This window comes from Pseudonaja textilis, chromosome 10 (assembly GCF_049901715.1).
Source record: "Pseudonaja textilis isolate UNSWEBS1 chromosome 10, rPseTex1.2, whole genome shotgun sequence".
NCBI classification, from domain to species: domain Eukaryota; kingdom Metazoa; phylum Chordata; class Lepidosauria; order Squamata; family Elapidae; genus Pseudonaja; species Pseudonaja textilis.
In genome coordinates, this window is record NC_141999.1 from 19,687,312 (window position 1) to 19,704,485 (window position 17,174).

Consider the following 17,174-nt stretch of genomic DNA (forward strand, 5'->3'; position numbering starts at 1 on the left):
GAAAAAAGTGACTTACGACTGTTTCCCACACTTACGACCCTTGTAGCATCCCCATTCATGTGATCAAAATTCAAACACTTGGCAATCTGGCTCCTATTTATGACGGTCGCAGTGTCCCGGGGGTCATGTGATCATTTTTTGGTGACCTGACAAGCGAAGTCAACCTTCACAACTGCAGCGATTCATTTAATGACTGTTTTTTAAATAGGATAAAACTCACTTAACTGTCTTGCTTAGCAACAGAAATTTTGGGCTCAATTGCAGTCATAAGATGAGGACTGCCTGTACATTAACAGGAGAGGTGACTGTCTTAAAAAAGTGGGTTTCACTTAAGGACTTCACAGTTCACTTAGCAACTGGCCAAAAAAATAAATAAAAATGGGGCAGGATTTTTTTTAACAACCCCCTTGCTTAGCAATTAAAAAAATCTGGTCCCCTAAGTCTATACTCTCTGTATACTGAGCTAAAAAAGGAAAATAATCACAGCCAGGATTGTAAACAATTATAATTCCTGTGTATTCCACATACAGAGAAAGCTGGAGACTACTCTAACTGCAGTTCCACCAAGAACCACCAGGGGAGGCTGCCTACTTCTAGCAAAGGGTAGTTCTGACAAGGCTGGTTTTAGGTCCATCCAATTCAGCATTAAATCGTTGTGGGGACTTCTGCTTCCATAATCCACAGCCTCCATGGAGTTGTGGCTCATGAGAGCTGATGTCCACCCCGTCTCCATCCGGAAGCTCCCCAAATGGTTGGGGGTTGCCCCTCCCTTCTCCAAAATCCCATTTCTCAAGGCTAAGATTAAATTTTGGGAATTGCATCCAGGTACCCATGGAAGACTGCAAAGCACATGTAACAAGAGACATGTAAAAAAAATAAATGATATAGGTATATAGCTGTACGTTTGGACCTATATTATACAACTATACCGTAGATGGGACTTCCATCAAGGTATTCAGATTCTGAAATGGGGTCAGATCACAGAATTTGAGAGTGTGTCCCCAAACATGGCAACTTTAAAACTTGTGGACTTCAACTGCCAGAATTCTGGGAGTTGAAGTCCATAAGTCTCAAAGTTGCCAAGTTTGGAGACCTGTGGTGTGGAGGGAAGGTGCGGGCACTGGGACTGCCCAAGAAGAGGAAGAAGTTTGCACAATTGATCCAAATGTGGCACCCATAACAACAGTGGTTCAGTTTTCTGGCTTAGCCGAAACAATAAAGTCCCTAAAACGGGGGTATTCCAACTTTGCAACTTTAAGACTTGTGGACTTCAACTCTCACAATTCCCCAACCAGCCATGCTAAAGTTGGATATCTCGAGTTTACTAGAAAACTTGTTTCCTTTTTGAATGCTGGAAATAGCATCTAGGGTTCCCTTTTCTTGAAAAGAAGGTTTTCTTTTTCTTCAACAAGACGTACACAAGTAGGCATTTCTTTTGCAAACTACGCCTACTGCAAATGCGACTTCTCCATTGAACGAGAAGTCCTCTTTTGCTTGGCTTTGTCTTATAAGGAGTATAATATCTGATATTATACTCAGTTATATATAATATATCTGATATTAACACAGTTGAGGAAGTCCATAAATATTTCACAAGAAGAGTTCTCCACTCCTCTACTTGTTGCAGAATACCTTATGCCACCCGACTTGAAATTCTAGACCTAGAAAACCTAGAACTACGCAGCCTTCGGTCCGATCTAAGTATAGTACATAAAATCATACATTGCAGTGTCCTACCTGTCAATGAATACTTCAGCTTCAACCATAACAACACAAGAGCAAACAATAGATACAAACTCAAGGTTAACTGCACCAAATTTGATTGCAGGAAATATGACTTCAACAACAGAGTGATCAATGTCTGGAATACTCTACCTGACTCTGTGGTTTCTTCCCCTAACCCCAAAAACTTTAGCCTTAGACTGTCTACTATTGACTTCACCCCTTTCCCAGGAGGTCTGTAGGGGGCGTGCATAAGCGCACCAACGTGCCTACCGTCCCTGTCCTATTGTTTCTTTTATATATTTTTTTATTTTTCTTATATGTATCCATGTATTCATAACTATGTTTTTACTTATACATATGATCTTGTAAGCAATTGACAAAAATAAATAAAAAAAATAAAGTATCCGATTCCTGCAGAACCTAACCTCATCTGCTCACCTAGGCCAGGCTGGGCTCCTATCCAGTCCATCATAGCAAGTCTACAATAGGTGTGTGAGGGGAATGGGGGACAGGCATATGAGCCATAGCCTTTGATCCGGTGATTTGCCTGGACAAATCCCTGCTGTTTTCTTGGTTTTTTTTCAGAAGAGGTTTGTCCGCTGCTGCCTCCCTGCTAGAGCAGGGAGGGAGGGAGAGAGGGACCAGCCCATGGTCACTCAGATGGATCCATGCCTAACGTGGGAGTAAAAAACACAAGGTCTCCCAGCTTCTATCCTGATCTCTTAACCATAACATCAAACTGGCTTTCTATTTTTACTTCTTAGAGGCCACAGATCTAAGAAACAGTACACTCTAGTGGTTAAGATGTTGGATTCCAACTTTGCAGAAAGGGCATTTGAATTCCTAGCATGATATATTTATTTCTTGGGTTGTTTTTTTTAAAATCTGCCTGCAGAGATTCTCAGCCATCCAGGTTCAGGGTTGTCCCAAATGTGCTTTTTTTTTTCAGGAGGCCACTGGACTTTCTGGGTTTTTTGTCAATTTTTGTCTTTTTGAAGAGGTTTCGCTTCTCCTCCAAGAAGCTTCTTCTGCTCTGACAGGATGGTGGGGCATGGAAGGATTTATGCTGTCTGCGAGGAATATCAATCCTTCCATTCCCCACTGTCCTGTCAGAGCTGAAGAAGCTTCTTGGAGGAGAAGTGAAACTTCTTCAAAAAGAGAAAAGAACAAGAAAGTCCAGTTGCCTCCTGAAAAAGCACCTTCGTTTAAAAAAATAATAATAATTCCAAAGTATCGTAATTTGTGCACAAGGGAGAACTCCAGTTCAAATAAGCATGAGCTCTCTTCCCCTTCGAAACCCGAAGGAATTCTCAAGATGGCTCTGGAGAAATTATTTAGACCCAAGGTAGCATCGCTAGTTCTTGACTTACAACCACAATTGGGAGCAGGATTTCAGTTGCTAAGCAAGATGGCTGTTAAGTATAATCGAGCCTGATTTAACAGCCTTTCCAGCTGCTCCCCGTTGATTTTGCTTCTCAAACGGTCCCTAAATGAATGCCTGTAATTCGAAGATTACCTGTATATCCTCAGTCTATTCCACAATATTGCCAAAGGCCCTAAGAGGGGGCTCCAGAAACACCAGGATCCCGACACATACACATAAGCCATGAGTACATTACTTTCCCTTTCTTTTGTAAAGCATTAACTTTCTATTGTCTTTTTTTTTGTTTCTTCCCAGCTACTGACATTCAAAAGCATTCTTTAGCTTCTCAGCATGGGGGACATGCTGTTTGGCTAATCATTGGAGCTAGACCTAGGCTCCCAAAACTTTTTAAAACTTTGTTTTCATCATTATGCAAAAAGAGAGAGAGAGAGAGAGAGAGAGAGAGTTTCCCTTGAAGCAAAGAAAGTGTTTCAGGCACTTTTCTCTTGGATTGCCCTGATCGGATTGCTTACCAAGTTTGTTTGTTTGTTTGTTTATTTATTTTTTGCCAAAGAATAAATATTGCAGCCAGTCTAGCGGAGCAAAGCAGTTCTAGGAAGCTCAAGATATGATCTTCTGTTTTGACATTAGGACAAAACCACAGGGTGGGAAGAGATACAAAGCCAAGGCACTTGTTTTTTTTTTTCCTTTAAATTAAAACATGATGGGGATAATCACCTTTTAATCTTAGCTCGGAGATGTACTATTTGGAACTCATCAAATTACTGCATTAGAAGGCCTTCTGTTTTGCTAAATTTGGAATTATGGTATCTGGAAGGTCATCCTTAGAGGACAGTTTGCCCACTCAGGTGTAATTTGCAGAGTGAAAAGAGCTTATCCTGCTCTTTGGAAAGTTCAAGGCCAAAAAATATATATCGATTTCTGAGCTTCATCGGTGCACTCTTCTAACTGTGTCATCCATGAGTCCTATGCCTTACATTTTAAGCAGAATGATATCTCTGGGAAAGGTTACTGATTCCTAATCAGATTCTTTGCTCTAAACTCCATCCTGAAACCATTCTTACCTTTGCAAAATTCAGGAGCACTTTTTCTCACCTCTGCTACAGATCTAAAAACAGACCGGAGAAACTCTCCTAGGAGATTATTTTTTGTCATAATGCAAACTAGATCTATGTCCAGAAGAGTGACAGGTATTGTTGTCAATCCAAATGTCAAATATTCATTCTTTTGCTCATCTTTCTACATGGTTGCAATGCCTGAAGGCCTTTTTCCCCAGGTAAGATTTACAAAAAGCTCTCTTCTGAAATCCAGCCAAGTAGATTCACACATTGTGGTCAATAATAATGTGGTTAGATTCAATCAGGGTTAGTATGTTGTGGGAATCCAGCCGCTGTGATCTGTGGATTATAGTTTACTGTTTGATGTAAATGCAATAATGGTGGCTCTTTAAACCACGATTAAAGCAAATGGTGGCTTGGTGAAGCTGAGGAACTAAACCAGGAAAGGCAGCCTGCAGTTTTCCAGATTTACTTCAGGTGGGGAAAAAAGGACCATTTCCTCTGGAAAAAAGAATTTAAAGATGAGATCAAAGCTACTATATAAAAAGATGAAATCCTTCTAAGACACATAACAGATAACAGATAATCAGAGTTGGAAAGGACCTTATAGGTCATCTAGTCCAACCCCCTGCCCAAGCGGGAGACCCTACACCATGTGTTGGAAGACATATCACAGTTCAGTTCCAAGCCGGAAGAAGGAGGCTGGAGGCTGACTGGAAAGAGGATTTAATGCTGAAGCAGAACCACTAGCGGTCCTGGGTTCTGGAGTTGAGAGTGAGGGGTCTTTATACCTTCTCTTGGGCTTTGAACTTGAGCTTCCTGTTCCTGTGCAAAAACATGCATTCTGTTGACTGTTGTCAGACTCCATTGGGGCAATGTAGGGGGGGGTCATAGCTGAGGCGGGGCCAGTCAGAGGTGAGATTTGCCGGTTCTCCGAACTACTCTACGTTTCTGCTACCGGTTCTCCAGAACTGGTCAGAACCTGCTGAATAACCACCTCTGCTTGCAACCTTCCCTGCTGGTTTCCCCATTGATTTTGCTTGTTGGAGCCAGGTGGCAAAGTCACAATTTGAGATCACGTGTCACCGGGATGTTGCAATCTTCATAAAATACATGCCGCTTGCCAAGAGCCCAAATTTTGATTGCGTGAGCATGTGGGATGCTACCAGGCTTATACGTGTGAGGACCAATCATACGTCCTTTTTTTTTCAGTGTCTTTGTAACTTTGGTTGTAAATCGAAGATCACCTGCAAATCGCAAACTTCTTGCAATTTCTCAAGGTCTCCGTTTACTTGCAGATCAAGATCATAAAACAAGGATGGAAACGCTGATCTAATCTCGGTGCAAGTCAACAGCCAAGTTCTGCATGCCGAGCACAAAATTTGCAAACTGTACGGTAAAAGATGTGTACCTCTGGCTTGCTCTACTCGATGTCTGGGTGTTTTTTAGCTGATAGAAAGCACCAGTGTGGAAACAGGCTTCAAATGCGCATGGATCCAAAGACTTTCACTGGAACAGCGTAGAGTGAGTAGAGCCAAAATTAAGCTGGCATGAGTCCAGTTACACTTGTGGGGCAGGTTTTAGGCAACAGGCCGGAAATCTGGACAGACACTAGTTCTTCTTTTTAACTTTTTGTTTCCTTTGGGGCCAAATATAACAACATGTATTGATAGGTTAGCCATTTTTCAAAGAATTATTTGCAAGGCTGACCTCAATCTTGTTTTTCTTTGGGTTTCTTTGGGCTCGGCCAATGTTGGCAGGTTTGAGGTCAGCTTTGGAGAAGGCTTCCCCTGGGACCTATGGATCACCAGTTTGCTTTCCAGCTTTCTGTTTCATTTCTGTACTTTGAACAGCAGGCCGCTTGCAGAATTAAAGACAACCTTTGGACAGGAAGATGATGGGTCGTGATAGGTATTTATGGCGAGAGTCTCTCATCCTCTGATTGGTCACAAAGAGGTTAGCTTTTCTCTACATGCCAAGATGAAGACATTAACATGCAACAGGAATAATGGACAAGTAGTAGATCCCTGCAAAGAAAACAACAACAGCAACTCTTTAAATTCCTGTATTAATATGTTCAAGCCAAAATAGTAAATTGTAGATCTTCTTAAGTTCAAAAATTCAGCTTTGTTTGGGTATTTTCCCACGTCATTGTAGTTGTGCTTTTAAAGTTGTAACAACATTTCGGCAGAATCTCATCTGCCATCATCAGGCTTCTGTATAAGAAGATGAACACTATACAGAAGTCTGATGATGGCAGATGAGATTCTGCCGAAACGTTGCTACAACTTTAAAAGCACAACTACAATGACGTGGGAAAATACCCGAGCAAAGCTGAATGCCATACATGTAAGTACCCACGAAAACTTAAGAAAACACACACACACACACACACACACATATGTATATACATATGTATATACATATACACATATACACACATACATATATACACACATACATACATACATACCTACGTACATATATGAATGAATGATAGGTAGTTAGGTAGGTAAGTGGGTAGGTAGATAGATATAGATGATAGATAAATAGATAGAAGATAGATAGACAGACAGATAGGTATTAGGTAGGTAGGTAGGTAGGTAGGTAGGTAGATAAGATAGATATTCTGCCCTTATAAGTTGAGGCAGTAAACATACCTAATATTCTTTCCTGTTCCTAATTTTTCCACAACTTTTTGAGGTAGGTTGAGAGAGTGACTGGCCCAAGATAACCCAGCTGTCTTTCATGCCTAAGGTGAGACTAGAACTCACCATCTCCTGGTGATTGACCCAAAGTCACCCCGATGTCTTTCATGCCCAAGGCAGCATTAGAAGTCACTGTCTGATAATTTCTAGACTGGCGCCTTAACTACCAGACCAAACTGGCTCCCCATTGTCCATTAGGAAATGAAAAAAATGATGATTTGAATAGCAACAAATACATATGTTGAATAACAGATCCAGGTTCTTATCTCTGTTCTGTAAACGTTCTTCCAATACTTCAGGTTGCACACCTCATGAATCTCCAACTTTTGTATTATTTTTAGGTATAGGAAGTACTTTCAAATCCCAAGACTTCTGCAAATGAGGCTTGAAGAGAGAGAGAGAGAGAATGTAGACTTTTATTTTTAGAGAAGGCGGAGGTGGAGACTTGCAAATTCTGTGTGAAAACACCCAAGTCTGAAGTCCAAGCATCCTCTTTCTCATTCATCTCAAAAGTCCCTAAGTGGAAATAGAACAAAATCCAGAGATTACAGAGAAATGTTGGCCATGTATAATAAACCTGGAAGTTCTCATGAAGAACATGTCTTGAGCAATTTGCACATCTCCTGTAAATAGATTTTCATCGTTAATTTCCCTTTTCCCATAAACTGTCTCATTGTGGCTTTAGGATATTGATCCAATACCATTGGACTGAAGTGTTGTAGTCAGGGGTGGGCTACTGCCAATTCACACTGGTTCGGGCGAACCGGGTGTTAATTTTACATCTGTTTCACCGAACTGGTAGTTGCAACGACTGGCTGGCCCCACTCACCATGCCCCTTCCCTCCCAGGAATCTCCATGTGGCCTGTTTTGGATCCCAGGCAGGGATGGGATTCTACCAGTTCGCACTTATTCGCTAGAACCGATTGTTAACATTCTAAGCAGTTCGGAGAACCGGTTGTTAGAAGAAATTCCTGGCCTAATCCTGTAAGGAAGGCAGGAAGGAAACATTCTGGTGTTGCTTACAGAAACTGCCTCTCCGTTATCCCTTATTACATTCTTGGCAGGACTAGACTTCCTGTCTCAGGAACATCTCTGGAGTTTTTCTCCCCTCCTTTGCTGGTACTTTGCTTGTGTGGCGTGACCATTCAAAGTTACAATGGCACTGAAAAAAGTGACTTATGGCCATTTTTCACACTTACGACTGTTACAAAACAAGCTGAAGTTGAATCCCAAACAGGTGATCTAGAAATATCTCTACCTGCTCTGGTTCTAATTAGGAAGGTGTGAGGCCCCTGAAGGAGAAAGGCCAAGATTTAGCTGCCTTCTTATAGACTTACAACTATTGTTGAATTCATCGGTGGAGATGTTAGTTAGGGTTCTTCATCCAGCTATGAGTTCTGGGGCACCAGGTGTGTCCCTACCTGAAGCAGGAGACTGAAGTAATGGTCATTCATAGACTCACCACCTCCAAGATAGATTACTGCAATTATTTCAGCATGGGGCTGCCTTTGAAAACCACTTGGAAACAGCAGTTGGTGCTGAATAGAGTTGCTTATATTTGCCATGGGAGGGCTGCAGGGACTTCTAATAATTTCCACGGTGCAATTCAACACTGGACTTCTTCGATGACTGTAGAAAGGTCCAAATTGTCTTGCAAGCTCGCTGTTGTAAGTCTTAAAGGGAGGCGAGCAGACTGCCTAAGCAGCAGCTTGAATTCTGAGACACAAAGCAGAATTTATGCTTTGAATAAATTGTTCATCCATCTGTGCATTGTTTTGCACAACTGACAAAAGGCGAACATCAGAGTCTCTCTAGAAATATTTTGCCTTCGGCTTAACCATCAAAAATCAGATTATAATTACATGTTATGGAATGTACACAGGATCAGCTTTTAAATGAACAATAATCACACGTCAATCAACAGATGGTCTTCAGTGATTACTAACTATGTCTGCTTGTATATATCTCTCCCCCAGCCCCCAGGCAGGCTGGTTCTAAGACCCAGGTTCCTCTTCTTGATTTTCAAAATGTTCCTGAATTAGTTACCATCTTCTCAGGAAGCACCTCCTCAAATCTACTAAGTCCAGTGGCGGGATTTGAAATTTTTTGCTACCTGTTCTTGGGCGTGGCTTAGTGAGCATGGCAGGGGAAGGATACTGTAAAATCCCCATTCACTCCCTACTCCTGGGGGAAGTTACTGCCAAATCCCCATTCCCTGCCCACCCCACTAACCTGCTTTCCAGCTCTGTTCTCCTGTGCAGGGCAACAAAAGAAGAGCCAGCTGATCAGCTGGGACTCAGGAGGCAGAGAATAGATGGGGGTGGGGCCAGTCACAGACGGTATTTGCTGGTTCTGCGAACTACTCAAATTTTCCGCTACCGGTTCTCCAGAACTGGTCAGAACCTGCTGAATACCATCTCTGACTAAGTCCCATCCAAACTACAACATGTCCTGGTTTTGAAGTGGAGGGTATAGATAAATCAAAGCTGAATTTTTCCTAACCAGAAGTTTCTTCTTGCAACTCTATTTCTTTTTCAGGGATCTTCTCTCTCCTTAGAGTTGAAGGCTCAGTCTTTCCAAGCTGAGGAAAAAGAAAAGACTCTGACTTCCTATGGCCTCCCACCCTTCACCAAAATAGTAGCGCCTGTGTCATTTCGTGGCCTGAATCATAGTTTCTCTCCCTGCCAGTGGCCGCTGCACTGTTACTCATAGCTGAAAGGAATCGTGGGAGGTACTTATGCAACCAATGCTCAGTATTTCATAGCTAGCTGAGTTAAGCCTGCTGCATGCGACTCGTTGCTTCCAAGGGATCCAGAGAACATTGGGTTGAACTATAAATATTTGTAGCTCAGGGTTGACATGCGGGCTCCTTGGTGCTCTCTGAGCTGGCTTGTTTTATTGCAGACATTTCGTTACCCAACTAGATAACATCATCAATGCTAGTAAGGAGTGCGGTTTGCTGATCCTAGACCAAGATTTATCAATCCTAGACCAAGCCAAGTTCAAAAATGCCAGGGGATTTCTAGAAGCCTGGCAGTCTGACAGATTAGCCAACAAGAAACACACAAATATCAACAACATCTATGGAAAAGAAACGATCAACCAGCCAAAAAGGGAACAGAAAATCTCAAGCAACTCTCCACCAGAAATCAATACCCAGATAGCAATAGCTATAGCACTTAGACTTATATACCACTTTACAGCTCTCTATGCGGTTTACAGAGTCAGCCTATTGGCCCCAACGATCTGGGTCCTCATTTTACCCACCTCGGAAGGATGGAAGGCTGAGTCAACCTTGAGCCTGGTGAGATTCGAACTGCCAAATTACAGGCAGCTGGCAGTCAGAAGAAGGAGCCTGCAGTACTGCACTCTACCCACTTGCACCACTGTGGCTCAGATCACCATAGATTAACTCAAGGATTAACATTAGACCAACAATCAAGTAAACAATACTCTAATCAAGAAACTGCCAAAAAAAAAGCCCATAATAAGCAGCCCAACCAAAGAACGGTTGCAGGAACTGGGTATGTCTAGTCTAATGAAAAGAAGGACTAGGGGAAACATGAGAGCAGTCTTCCAATATCTAAGGGGCTGCCCCAAAGAAGAGGGAGTCAAGCTATTCTTCAAAGCACCAGAAGGCAGGATAAGAAGCAATAATGGTTGGAAACTAATCAAGGAGAGAAGCAACCTAGAACTAAGGAGAAATTTCCTGATAGTTACAACAATTAATCATTGGAACAACTTGCCTCCAGAAGTTGTGAATGATCCAACACTGGGAGTTTTTAAAAAGATGTTGGATAACCCTTTGTCTGAAGTGGTGTAGGTTTTCCTGCCTCAGCAGGGGGTTGGACTAGAAGACCTCCAAGGTCCCTTCCAACTCTGTTATTCTATTCTATTCTATTCTATTCTATTCTATTCTATTCTATTCTATTCCATTCCATTCCATTCCATTCCATTCCATTCCATTCTAATCTCTAAGACCACCTCCATCCACACTGACAGGGCTGGCCACCAAACTGTCACCAAACTGCACTCTTTGGTAGCACTGATGATATTATCTAGTTTGGGTAATGAAAACAAGCAAACTTGGAGAACACCAGGGACCTCTGATTCAGAGGTGGTATATTCAGCAGGTTCTGACCAGTTCTGGAGAACCAGTCACGTAAATTTTGAGTAGTTCGGAGAACCAGCGAATGCCGTCTCTGGCTGGCCCTTCCCCCATCTATTCTCTGCCTCCCATTGAGTCCCAGCTGATTGTCTGAGTCTCCTTTGGTTGCCCTGCACAGGAGAACAGAGCTGGAAAGCAGATTAGTGGGGTGGGGAGGGAATGGGGATTTTGCAGTATCCTTCCCCTGCCACGCCCACCAAACCATGCCCACAGAACCGCTAGTAATAAAATTTGAATCTCACTATTGCTCTGATTAGTAATTTTTATGTATGTGCGCTAATTTATGGCAGGTTTATAGTTCATGGTTTTCCTACTTCTTTTGAAACCTCCCACGTTTAATTCTGGTACAGTATTTAAAGTTAGTTGCATCATGATATCAAAAGATCTGGTTGGTGGTTAGAAGTTAAGAGTCGTATATTGTTTTGAGTGCCTTTGAGCCTGATCATAGGGTAGGAGAGAAGGCTGGCCCAGCGCCTACTGGGAACCGATGTGAAGGCTCCCGTCCCAGTGAAGGGTAATCAAAACGTACGTTAGAACTCAAGTCCCACCCAAGTTAGAACCGTCACCGAGATGGTGATCAGACCAGGGTGTTTTCTTCAAAGAGTCCGTGGGTGGACAGAGAGGGCTCATAAAATGTGAAAGATGCTCGAAATTATGTCATCCACAATGCTGTGTTCTCCCCACACCACAGCTACAAGAATATGGATTCCACTGGCCTTTGATGTTATATGTTGCTAATCATTACAGGCCAAAATGTACTTTCCGTCTGGAGTACAGCCACTCGATCCCACAAGCAACTGCTGAATCTAGTGGAAACCCCAGTGTGCTTCAGCCAAGTTCCTACACCCTTGCATCTGTCTCGATTTTCTGTCCCCTGTCATTTTTAAACCACTTATGCTCACTGAACGTCAGCAGGAGATGACCTGGGGTATATGGACATGATCTCCCCGAGATACCTCCAAAGGGTGGACGGGAGAGAAATATCCCATCCTCCAGGATATTTGACTGCTGACTCACTGGATGGCCCTAAACCCACTGAGTCAGACCCAAGCCAACGCCTGACACTGGCTTGATTTGGGCGGAACGAAAGAATGGATAAGAATGTCCTAAATTCATATTGCAGTGACTTAGTAACTTTGGCTGTAATAAATACTGGCCGATGTTTTGTCACTGCAGGATATCAGGAAACTCTTGGGAATCCCCACCCTGATGCTAATGGACAACATGGGCATCTACTGCAGTCTTAATAGAATAACTAAAGAGTTGGAAGGGACTTTGGAGGTCTTCTAGTCCATTCCTCTGCTCAAGCTGGGCAAGAAGAGATCTGTCTGGGTTAAGAGAAATGATGACCGTTCTCCTCCTCCAAAAGATCTGAAGGAAGATATTGAATCAAGATAATCCATCAATCAGAATAGAGCTGGAAGGGAACTTAGAGGTCTTCTAGTCTAGCCCCCTGCTCAAGCAGGAGACCCTGTGGCACGTGTGCCAGAGGTGGCATGCAGAGCCCTCTCTGTGAGCATGCACACCATCGTCAACTGCTCTTCTGGTTTCTGGCTTTGCAGGTGCCAGAGCGCTGGAAAATGCCCCCCAAAAACTTTTCTGTGATCATATTAAGAGCAACTGCGTCCTCTTCACTGACGATGCAAAGCTATTCAACACCACAGACAATACTGCTACTCTTCAAAAAGACCTTGACTATGTATCAGAATGGTCAAACAAATGGCAACTCCAAATCTCAACAAATAAATGCTCTGTCCTACATATTGGCAAAAAAAATCAGAAAATAAAGTACAGGCTGAATAGTCAAGACCTTGTTGATGATCCAAACTCTGTCAAGGACCTTGGAGTACTCATCTCTAATGACCTAAGTGCTAGAGCCCACTGTAACTACATAGCCAAAAAGGCGTTAAGAGTTGTTAACCTAATCCTACGTAGCTTTTTCTCTGGTAATATTACACTACTAACTAGAGCATACAAAACATTTGCTAGATGAATATTCGAATACAGCTCATCAGTCTGGAACCCGCATTACGTATCTGATATTAACACAGTTGAGAAAGTCCAGAAATATTTCACAGGAAGAGTTCTCCACTCCTCTACTCGTTGCAGAATACCTTATGCCACCAGACTTGAAATTCTAGACCTAGAAAACTTAGAACTATGCCACCTTCGGTCCGATCTAAGTATAGTATATAAAATCATACATTGCAATGTCCTACCTGTCAATGAATACTTCAGCTTCAACCCTAACAACACAAGAGCACACAATAGATAAAAACTCAAGGTTAATCGCACCAAACTTGATTGCAGGAAATACAACTTCAGCAACAGAGCGGTCAATGTCTGGAATACTCTACCTGACTGTGGTTTCTTCCCCAAACCCCCAAAACTTTAACCTTAGACTGTCTACTATTGACCTCACCCCTTTCCTAAGAGGTTGGTAGGAGGCGTGCATAAGCGCACCAATGTGCCTACCGCCACTGTCCTATTGTTTCTTTTATTTTTCTTATATGTATCCATGTATTCATAACTATGTTTTTACTTATACCTATTATCTTGTAAGCAATTGACAAACCAAATAAAAAAACAGGCTATTTGGGGGCCATTTTGGGGTCTTTTCAGGGCCACTTTCAGGCCTTTTTCGAATACAGACAGATTGACATTTGGAACACAACATGCCAGATATTATGGTTGTCAAGGGCCAAAGCATACAGTTTATTGATATTGCTGTAACAGGAGACACCAGATTCGAAGAAAAAGAACTGGGGAAAAAAACCACAAAGTATTGCTAGCCATTGAAACTACACAGTAATGGGTGAAACATGTAACAGTGATACTCATTGTCATCAGGGCACTTGGTACCATGTCCAAGAATTTTACAAAATACACCAAGAAATTGCAGCTTCCTGCAATAACACCAGCGGAACTGCAAAAAATTGCACTACTCAGAACATCGTACAGTTTTAGAAGATACTTGATTGATACCTAGGATGCTGGTAGCAGTGGTGGGATTCAGTTCTTTTACTACCAGCTCTGTGGGCGTGGATTGGTGGGTGTGGATTGGTGGGCGTGGCAGGGGAAAGTTACTGCAAAATCCCATTCACTCCCACCCCCCACTAACCTGCTTTCCAGCTCCATTCTCCTGTCCAGGGCAACCAAAGGAGACCCAGCCAATCAGCTGGGACTCAGGGGGCGGAGAATAGATGGGGGCGGGGCCATTCAGAGGTGGGGTTTGCCGGTTCTCCAAGCTACTCAAAATTTCCGCTACCAGTTCTCCAGAACTGGTCAGGACCTGCTGAACACCACCTCTGGCTGGCAGCAACCCGTATCAACCATTAACACCAGTCACTGGTATTTCTGATACATTTTTAAATGTTCAGTTGACTGAGTTTCATGTTTAATGAATAAAAGAGATAATAACAATAATAATAACAACGACAACAACAACTACAACAACAACCCTGATTTAGTCTAACTTCTTACACAATGCAGATTCTGCTAAATGGCTCCAGTTTCTTTGAAAAAGAAGAAAATAAAAGCTTATATTTCATAATCCATCAGCAGCCAAACTGAATTGGCTTCTGAATGTCTACCGAAGAAGGAAGTGAAGTTTCTTTCTCTCCCTCTTGCATATGGAAGGGATGATACATTGAAATATGCATTGAACATGTTCATGCTTTTCACTATGTTTGTGGGGGAGGTAGGCATATATAGTTAAAGCTTCTTGGTTGTGTGTCAGAAACAGAGCTGCTGAATCAAGCAGGGTGTGTCCTGCTTGGGAAATTGGTTTGACAGAAATCATCCTTTCAGGCAAAAGTCAACAATAGGTTGACACATTCTGTCTGCTCTCAAGAGATCCAGTTTCACAGCTGAAACGCCTCCCGTCTGATTCTAAGCAGGCTTCCCTCTCAATACGCCTTATTGTATTGCTGCTGTTCCAATTTTCAAATGCAATTTTCTTTTCTTACAGGAACGATACAAGGCTCGCCAAACTGGGGAGTTGTTAGGATTTGGTTCGCTCACTGGGCTTAAGCCAGCCGGGGATTTGTTTGGCTTTGATTTTGCATGTTGCATGAATCCAACTATTGTCAGTTATTCAGCGAAGCCTGAACAAGACATTTGGGTGATGTATGATCTCCGTGTGAAGCTGCTTTGGAAGCAACCTGTGGCTTCTCTAAATATAGGCTTAGCAGAATGATATGCAGCAATATCAGTTATGCCCTTCAGACTGTTTACCTGGTGTTCAGTATTCTCACCCCAGCCTTCTACAACCAGATGGTCCCTAAGAAAAAAAATAGTAGACTAGAGTAGAGTAGAATAGAGTAGAGTAGAGCAGAATACTCTACTCGTTTTGGCTTCCCCTCTCCCATCCCAGAAATAGAAGAGTAGAGTAGAATAAAACAGAATAGAATAGACTTTATTGTCACTTTGAATGTACACCAATTGACATATATTAAAATGAAATTTTGTTGCATACAGCTCAGTCTCTATTATCACTATTATCTATTATTACTACCTCAATCTCTATTCCCCCCTTTCTCTCCATCTATTTATCATCTGTCTGTCTGTCTGTCCATCATAACCTCCCAACCACCCATCCATCTCTGTCTGTCCGTCCGTCCATCTTATCTCAGCCTTCACACCTCCTCCCTCCTCCCTGAGGCCTGAGGATCCTCACGGGTGTGGAAGAAACGTGAGCCCGCAGCAAATGAGAAGCGTGTGAAATCTGCAAAAGATATGTCATTCAATTTGCCACCTCTTCTTCCTTTGGGCTTCAGTTCCCCTTCTTTCAAATAAAAATGATTCATTTGGGAGAGCTGTCATCCCAGAGATGATTAACAGCTGAGCCAAAGCCTTGGACACACTTCCCAAGTCTTGTACGAATTACTCTTCATTAATAAATAGCTCACAGCTAAACAGGGTTGGTTGACTCATTGGTGGGTAGATCTTTCAGACAAGAGCCAGTTCCTTTCTGGCTAGACTTCTGAAAGCCGGCCTCCAAACTCCCTTTCCTCTAGAATGAAGGGAAAGAGTGTCTGCAGGATACCTGGGAAAGTGCATTCAAATCTCCGCCCATTTTTAACGGGCTAACAGAGCTTCATCCAAGCGCGGATGCTTCTCTCTTGTTTCAAGAGATCCTGAAAATGAGGCTAAAGGAAGCCATTGCAAGGAGAAGCCTCATTCCTTTACCTCTTTGTCTCCTGTTTCCCATCCTATGAATATAGGCCTTCCAAAGGGTATCCTTAAATCAGAAGGTCCTCTTGAGATCATCAAGTCCACCCCTGCTCTGTAGAACTTTAAGGGATCTAAATTAAATCCTCCCCGAAAGGTCTCTGTCTCTCTCTCTCTGTGTCTCTGTCTCTGTTTCTCTCTGTGTGTGTCTATCTCTATTTCTCTCTCTGTGTCTCTGTGTGTCTATCTCTGTCTCGCTTTGTCTCTCTGTCTCTGTCTCTGGCATCTGGTTGGACACACCCAAGCGAAGGGAAGCCCTTGATAGTGGTGGAGCAGAAATCCAACAGGTGCAGCTCTCCGACAGGGCCTATTCGCCAGTGACACAGATGCTTCTTGTGCTCTGAAGGACACATGGGGTGGGTGGGGGTGGGGAAAAATAAATGGCTTTCTCTTTGTTTTCCTTGAAAGGCGGGGGAAATTGGAAATCGGCAGAGGTTGGTGGAAGAAAAACACTTCGGGGAAATTGTGAGTTTTGAGAACTTCAAACTTGTTCATCTCTTCTGTTTTGCAATCATTATTGCTTCTTCTTTTTTAAAGAGTCATTTTTTTTTCTACTTTTGATATTACAACTCTAAAAATCTCTGGGAGTTATGATGGAGCATTTGCCCAGCAAAGGGATTCTAGATTACCCTACAATCTGCTTGCCTGCCATGTCATGAATTCCCCTGCTCTAAATTTCCTTTCCACCTCCAAATCCTAATCAACAGAAGCCATTGTCCTCCAGATATTTTAAAGCACAGTTCTCAGCACCTGCAACCACCTGCTTTGCTGCCTGGGTTTAGGGGAATTGTAGCGCCAAACATATTGGGGGTTCTTCTCTGAAATTAAACTGCCCCTTGAGGGCAGAAGCTTATATTGGTCTAACCACTACCTGCAAAAAGCAAAAAAAAAAAAAAAC

General features: G+C 42.6%; 1 long non-coding RNA gene across 1 annotated transcript in view; it reads right to left on the reverse strand.

The window, feature by feature from the left end:
* Nucleotides 1-17,174, reverse strand: part of LOC148124952 (uncharacterized) — a 34,085-nt gene that overhangs the window by 6,955 nt on the left and 9,956 nt on the right. Inside the window, exon 2 of the long non-coding RNA XR_015744853.1 lies at nucleotides 4,174-6,194. This is a non-coding gene — a long non-coding RNA (uncharacterized LOC148124952). The remainder of the gene's footprint in view (nucleotides 1-4,173; nucleotides 6,195-17,174) is intronic.